Source organism: Zalophus californianus, chromosome 5, assembly GCF_009762305.2.
Source record: "Zalophus californianus isolate mZalCal1 chromosome 5, mZalCal1.pri.v2, whole genome shotgun sequence".
Taxonomy (NCBI): Eukaryota; Metazoa; Chordata; class Mammalia; order Carnivora; family Otariidae; genus Zalophus; species Zalophus californianus.
This window is the reverse complement of record NC_045599.1, coordinates 112,139,700-112,147,353: the sequence shown is the minus strand read 5'-3', so window position 1 is coordinate 112,147,353 and position 7,654 is coordinate 112,139,700. Positions and strand designations below refer to the sequence as shown.

General features: G+C 58.1%; 1 protein-coding gene across 2 annotated transcripts in view; it reads left to right on the top strand.

The window, feature by feature from the left end:
- The first annotated feature begins 229 nt into the window (after positions 1-229).
- The window catches only part of NDST1 (N-deacetylase and N-sulfotransferase 1), a 58,868-nt gene continuing 51,443 nt past the window's right edge, over positions 230-7,654 (top strand). The window contains exon 1 of one of the 2 annotated variants that reach the window (XM_027604782.2): positions 230-415. The gene's annotated coding sequence lies outside the window, so the exon portion shown is untranslated. Of the gene's footprint in view, positions 416-739; positions 888-7,654 lie in introns of those variants that run through there. The other variant, XM_027604783.2, reaches the window with a different exon arrangement.

Sequence of the window (7,654 nt, the reverse complement as noted above, 5' to 3'; positions counted from 1 at the left end):
ACCCCCAGCGCTGTTCCCTCTTTGACCTCGAATAACTTGTTGGCTTCCCCCGGGCTTTGTTTCCCCGGGGGTCACCGCCTCCCGGACGCCCGGCAGCCGCCCGGGGCCCTCGTGGGTCCCGCATCTGACACCCCCTCCGGCCCCCGCCCCCTACTCGCTCGGAGACAGGGGTCAAAGGCAGCCCGCGTCACGTGGTCGCCGAGCAGCACCGAATCGGCCGGGAGAGCCGAGGGAGAATCCGGGTGGAAGCCGAGAAATCCAGCCCCGATAGCAGCGCCCGGTCCCGCCCCGGCCCCCGCCCCGGGGCGCTCGCCACACGCGCGCTGGCCGCCCGGGCCTCCGGAGCCGATCTCTGGCCGGCACCCACGCTCCATCACGGGATCGAACCCGGCTCCCACCGCCGCGATTCGGGGAGGTAGGCGCCGCGGCGGGCGAAGGGAAGGGGAGACGGGCCGGGGGCCCTGGGCGCGCGGGCTCGCCCCTCTGTGCCCCACCGGCCTGCGGGGCGCGCAGGAGCGCGCCCCAACTTCCAGTCTTCGGGGAGACCCCCACCTCCCCGTCGCGGGAACGCCGGGCAGTGAGGTGGGGGGGACTGCGAGCTGCCCCAGCGCAGTACCGGGGGCCGGGACTGGGGGCTGGGCACCGGGCGGGAGGGGGGAGGGGGAGGGGGACAGCGGGCGGGAGGCTGGAGGCGGAGCGGGCGGTGGCGGTGGCGGCGGCTGCGGCGTGGAGCGGGGGTGGGAGCGGCGGGAGGCGGCCGGTGAGGGGTTAACCCCGACCGGGGCCAGAGCCCGGCGGCGCCCGCACGGCCCGGGGGGCAACCCAGGCGTCCCGCGGCTGGCCGGGAGCGCCTCCTCCCCCGGGGGGGGGTGCCCCAGCCTGGGCAGGTAAGAGGCTGGGAGGGCCGGGGCCAGCTAGTCCCCAGTCGCTGGGCCGGCGGGGCCCGAGCCGGGCGTGCAGGCCGCGCGGGGCCCAAGCGGCCGCCGGCGCAAGTTTAGTGCGGGCGGGCGCCGGGCGGGCGCCGGGCGGGCGAGCCGAGTCTGCCGGGGCCCCGCGCACCGGGGTGGGAGGACAAAGGGGTGGGGGGCCGCGCGGGGGCCGGGGGCAGGCCAGGGTGCGGGCGAGGGCAGCGCGGCAGCTGTAGGTCACGGATAATGTCACTCACGAGGAATGCCCCCTCCCCCTCCCCTCCTCCCGAACAGGGGAAACTTTTGTCTGGCTAGGGAGGGGGTTAGAGGCCGGGTCCCCGCTCGGGGCAGGGTAAGGCAGCCGGACCGGTTTTCTCGGGACTGTGCGGCCTGGTCTCTAACTCCCTTCCTCCCTCAGGTTCTCGGAGCCAGGAGCCTCCGTTTTGAACGCTGCTCTTGAACACCCTGGGACAGGGTGAGGAGGGGGCGCCAGTGGACGCGTGGGCTCTGGGACAGGCCGGGAATCTGGGAACTGGCCTCCTGGCTCTGCTTTCCCGGATTCGAGCACACGGGTCAGCCAGGAGCCAAGCCAGGCCCAGGGGATTCAGAAGCCCCCCAACCCCGTCTAGCCCCAGCGCTGTACTCCTCCCCGCCAACCCCCAATCATTCAGGATGGCCTCGGGCAGTACTGCCCCCTGGTCTGAGGTGCAGACTGACCCGGGTGTCTGTCACTTCCCAGCTCTGTGACCTTGGACTGGTTCCTTACCTTCCCCTCACCTCAGTTTCCTTACCTGCAAAATGGGGAAAATACAGTATCTTCTAGAATAAGGTTGAAATGAGAACCAGTGGTACCTCAGTAAAGGGTAGCATGTTTCTACTCAACAAGTATTTACTGCATGTTTACTATGTGCCAGGCACTGGGCTACTTGCTTTCCGTACGTTATTTTATTCAATTCTCCCACTCTACTATTAACCACATTTCACCAAGGGGGCAACTGAGGCACAGGATGGTGAAGGTCACACAGGTGGGGAAGTGGTGGAGCTTGGATTTGACTCTCCTCCTCCCAGCCTGAGAGCTCTCAGCTACAGAGCTCTGTAAGGTCCCGCTGTGACTGAGCTCGCGGTGTCATTTTCAGTTCAAATTATGAGGACCCTTGTCCCCTTTCCCCGTTACCCTTACCCCCAGCTGATGCTCCTTCTGCCTGGTACTGGTGCAGGGTGAGATCTGGTGCCCAGCTCTTGTTATTGTGGGCAGCTGGAGCAGAAGGGAACTCTACTGGAGCCTGGGCCCAGAGCTCTATGATGGTCCAACTTTGGTTGCTGGCTGGGTCCGTGGCAGGAATGCTCTCCCAGTGCGGGGGGTGCAGGGAGGAGCTGGTGTCCCTGGCTTCAGCTAGGGACAGCTGGTGGCTTTGTCAACAGGCCTCTCCCCAGCACCCAGGGGACGGCAGAGCCTTTCATCTCCATTCAGACCAGGTCACTTTCAGATCAGCAGGGGGCAGAGGTAGGGCCAAGAAGTGGAGTCCTTGGGGCGACGAGGGACATAAGGCCAAGGGATTTATATCCCAGGTGTCCTCTTCTATGAATCATCAGCAGGGTCCTTATTACTAAACTAATGGGCTGTTCTAGGTGCTCCAGCCCCAAAGGTCCCTGAGGAGAGTCATGGGGGGTGACTTTGAGCCGGTGTCAGGATTACAGAATCCTATTGGAAAATGCATGTGTATATGGGATTTCTGAGCCTAGGACGCAGTGTAGGCCGGTGAGTGAATGTGTGGGGTGACCCAGACTTCCACTGGCTTTAATGCCCTGTGCTGGCCCAATCTTGTAGTGGGGGTACCATCTCATGACTGCTGATCAGCCTCTGATTGGGGGACTTGAGTAATTTTTTTTTAAGTGGAAAACAACTTGCTAGCTAATAAATGACGTCTTAAAACAATGGAGTGGGGTAGGTAATGAAAGTTCTTGGGAGATGCAAGTTTGGGCATTACTGTTTGAGCTGCTCTGAGGGCCATGTCCATGCTCAATCTGGGATTTGCAGGGTCTGCAGGCCTTTGCTAGACTCCATGAATAGGGGGCCCTCCTGGGCCGACAGATCACTGTTAGCCTGTAGGAACAAGAGTGGAAATTCCACTACTAGCTGGACTTTGAGGGGACTCAGAAATATGGGGCAATGAGTGGAGGGGCTGGATGGCTGAAAGGAGTCCTGAGAGATGGGGATGACCCTTGGCATATGGCCAGACGATCCTTCTCATCGTGATCGGAGAAGGGAGAGAAGCCTCTGGGAGAATCAACAGGTGAAGGGTTGGAGCCAGCAAGCAAGAAAAGATGGATAGTGAGCCTCTTGTCAACAAGGGCCATGCAAGAAGCAATTTTAGATCACAAGTTGAGGATGTGGTCGAGTATGGAATCATAGACTGGGGGTTGGCCCAGGGGCCAACTGAGAGACTCTGCATCTGAGAAACGTGGAAACGGGCTCTAGTCTCAGCAGCCCTGAGCTCTCTCTGCCCTGGGCTTTGGGCCTGCTCGACCTGTCTTCCATACTTTGGGACCAGTGCCAGGCCTACAAGTCCCTAGAGATTGGGCAGACTTCTGCTGGCTTGGAATTTGGTTTTGGGTATGGCTTGAAATATCTGGACTGTTTGGAGGACTTGGACGTGCTTTACATGAAATGGAACATTAGGGTAATTTGTTAAATATGTGTGGAAACTGCGGAGTGGGGTGATGGGGAAATGAAATGGGATGAGGTACCGCTTGTTTCTCAGTGGAGAGGCTGCTGGTCTGATGGGGGAGGGAAGACGAGGATCAGTGATGGTAAAGAGGCAGGACGTGGTCAGTGATAGATGGGCTTTGGAAGGTCAGTAGAGGGGAAAAGCTCTTTTGGTTGTTAACGTCGGCAGGGCTTCCTGGGGGAGGAAGTGTCTGTGAGGATGCAGGCTAGGGGAAGGGGGGCAGTGGGAGGCAAGACTGGGTTGTGGGGTGTTTGCAGCATCCTGCTCAGGAGGTTGGGTTTTATTCTGTAGCCGGTGGAGAGGACAGAGGGTAGTAAGCAGCTCCTTGAGTCGATGCCTGTTATTGTGTCTCGTGCCAGGCTCCTTACAGACGCTCCATTGGAATCTCCCAATACCCCTGCAAAGTAGCTGCTGCTGCTAGGAACCCCCACCCCTGCCCCATTTTCAGATGGGGAAGTAGAGGCTCCGAGGGGTTGAGTCACTTACAGAGCTGTATTGGAACGCAGGCCAGAACTGTTTCTGCCCTCGCGTGCTGTTCCTCTCAGAAGTCATTTGGCCAAAGATGATGGCAAGACTGGTGGCGTTGAGACCCACTCAGAGCTTATGCTAATTGTGGTCCAGCAGAGAGCTGACCAAAGCCCGACACAGGCCATGGGGCTGAGGAAAGGAGGAGGAGGCTGCAGGGCTTGGTAGCTGCCTTGGGGATCGGGGTCATTACGGGTGACCTAAAGTTTGGGGAAAGACCCTTAAGTGGCAGTGTCACCGCTTTTGAACCCCTGCAGGGTTCTCTGTGGGCAGAGGGCATAGCCTTGTCCTGTGCCTCTGAGGCCAGAGACAGCACCAAGGGGGACAGGAGCCTAACAGGGGGATAGGACGCCTGGGGAGGAGGCAGGGTCTCCATTGCTAAAGGTATGCAGTGAGACCGGAGGGGGAGGGTGCAGAGGGCCTGTATACCAGCAGGGTCAGGCCTAGGTGACCTCTCCTAGTTCCCTTTTCTCTCGAGAATCTCAGCAGTTGGGGTGGTGCTTGGCCCACTTCCACCCCCTGTTTTTCTTATAGCTCTCCAGAGCTGCCCCTTCCTGTGCTTCTTGGGAAGTTCCCTATACTTGCCTGGCCTGCAGTGCTCTGCCTGGGAGAGTCCTTACCCCGTGGAATACACCCAGCACAGCTGACCTTCGAGGAGCCCCTTGGGACGTCTGGATCAGCTCCCAGAGCCTGAGCTGCCCGGGACTGTGGTTTCACAGAGGACTGGCACCTTCTGCTTCCATTTTCCAGTCTGTGAAATGGGTTCAGTCTCTCTTTCCTCAAATGTGTAGAAAGAAGGCTGAATCACGAATCAGTCAGAATCAGTAGGAGTTGGAGGAAAGGGCCAGTGAATTTGAAAGTAAGGAGTGGGAGGGCTGGGGTGGGGGCAGGGCTGTCCCCCTCCTTCCCTGCAGTAAAGGTTAAGGCAGGGTCTCCTGGTCCTGGGGCGGGGGGGGGGGGGCTTGTCACTAGCAGAGGTGTTTTCTCCTGCCCGTGGGGCTGATACAAAGTTCTGCCCATTTGCTTCAGCTTGGAAGCTTGGAGCTTGGTAGAAGGGAGGGACATGTATGTCTAGGGACTGTGTGGCCTCTGGGCCAGAGCCAGTCTGCCACAAGGAGTCACAGAGGGGACCAAAGCTCTTTTCTAGATGGAGGAGAGTTTATATTAAGTTGCCTCCTAGCCCTTTGTATTTCTCCCTGTTCTATTTCTTGATACAGATTGGATTAATCTAATCAAAATATAGATTGCAAATGAGCATTTATTTATTTGAGGGCAAGGTCTAAGGAGTAGCCCACTATGTGACCCTGTGCCCCATCCCCCATTCCCCTCAACCGTCAAGCAGAACCTGCCTCTTGTCCTTTCCTGTGTGAACATCTCTGTTCTTGGTGAGGGTACGGCAGGCCAGTCACTTCCCCTCACCGCGCCTCCGCCCCCAGTCTTCCCCAGCCAAGGCCCAACTCCAGTGTTACCTGTTCATACAGTCATCCCTAATGCCACAGAGCTGGCCTTGCCTGCTCCCTGCTTTTGCATGGGCAGAGCCTGTTATATGGCCCCCTCACCGGGCCCGTCACACCCCTGGCTTTGAATTCTGATTTCTTAAGGACATGTCTCATTTCTTCTAGGCTCCATGCTTTGGAGGTAGGCGCTGCGTGTGGGCCATTCTCACACCAGCGGTGGTGGGCAGCATTGCAGAGTGGAGTCCAAAGTTGGGGGTTCGAACCCCAGCTCTGCCACCATTAGCTGTGGGATCTGGTGCAAATTACCTAAATCTTAGATCCCTTTTGGGCATTGGTTTTCTCAACTGCAAAATGAGGATAGTAATCGTCCCGTTTTGCTAGGAGAGTTGAACAGATCGATGCCTTACCCAGAGTAAAGAACCCAGTGAGCAGGAGCTCTTCAAAGATAACAGTGGGTATTATTATTGTTTATACCTAGGGGGTGGTCTGTCCCTTCAGAGATGGTGGGAAGAATCCTTGGAGTTTGAGTTCCTGAACTTTCTAATAGCCTGAGAAGGCTTGTTCAGAAGAGGAAACTGAGGCCCAGAGAGTCAGGGCAATTTGTATGGGGTGTGGGTGCTGGCGTTCTTATCCAGGAAGCCTGACAGGATTTCTTCTCTTTGTTATCCCTGTTAAGGTGCTCAAGTTGTGTAGGCCCAGTTTCCTCTCTGGTGGCCATGTGGAATGGTGTCAGATTAAGTTGGCCCGGCTGGCAGGTCCTGTGGCTGTCCTCAAGACGAGGGACGCATACCCCAGACAGTGCACACTGTGGGCTGGAACCTCCAGAGGCCTCCCGCCTGGCCTCCCTGCGCCCTGGAAACAGGGACAGGATGATGGCAGGGAGAGGTGACCCTGGGGTAGGTCTTGAGGCAGGTGAGTAGGACACAGACAGAGCTGGGAGCTAGGCTCGGAAGGGAGGAAACACTCAGAGCCAGCCAAGATGGACGGGGTTGTGTCTGGAGGTGTGGAGCCGAATCCCAGCACTTGGAGACTCTGGCCTCCTTCACAGCTGAGGTCTGGCTGTCTGAGGCAGGGCGGGGACCCTACTCACCCCTTGGCCAGCCGGGGGTCGACCTGTCTGGGCAGGTCTGCGGTGGCGGTTGGGCGGTGGAGGTCTGCTGTAATTGCGCTGTGGCAGAGCCACCTCTGGTCTGTGCTACCTGCCCAGGCAGAGGCCAGGTGAGGAGAAACGGATGTCATCATCACGGCGCCTTCGCTCATGCCTCCCTGTCTGCCCAGGTTCCCTTCTTCCTCTCCTTACAACAAGGCAGCTCCTGCTCAAGCTTTTACAGGGGTCTTGGCGTCACATACTCCCGAGAGCTCTTCCCAGTTCACCTGCAGGCTGAGTCAGTGGTCCTCAAAGTTGGTATCTGCACCAACTGCACTTGCTGGAGATGCAGATTATCTGGTCCCACCCCAGACCTACTGAATCAGAAACTGGGATGAGGCGGGAAGGAGGGACCCAGCAGTCTGTTTTAAGGAGCCTCCAAGGGATTCAGGTGCATGCTAAAGTTCAAGAAACACTTGGTTAGATAATTAAAAAAAAAAAAAAATGCTTCTCTCCTTGGGCTCTCAGCATACTCGGACACCCGGCAAATGTCGAAGACCCGGAGAAAAGCCCAGTTTCTCTCTACCCTGTCTTTAGGGAGCCACCATCTTGTAACAGCTTCCCATCTCCAGGAAGCAATCTTGTGACACAGTAATGAGGCTCAGTAAAACCCCAACACAATTATAGGAGATGGTGCTGGGGCCACTCGAGGAAGGCAGGATCAGGGGACTTGAAGGGTAGGGGGTTTTGTGGGTGGCAAAGGTGGATGCCAGGAACAAGCCAGCTGTGTTCTGGGGCTGGAATCAGGCAGAGAGCGTGGGTCCTGCTTCAGAGAAGCATGTGTGCTGGGGGTGAGGCCGCACGCATGTGTGTGCGATTACAGTGGTCAGACGTGGTCTGAGAGGGCTAAGGGGCCTTAGCAGTCACCAGCCTGGTGGTATTAAGCAT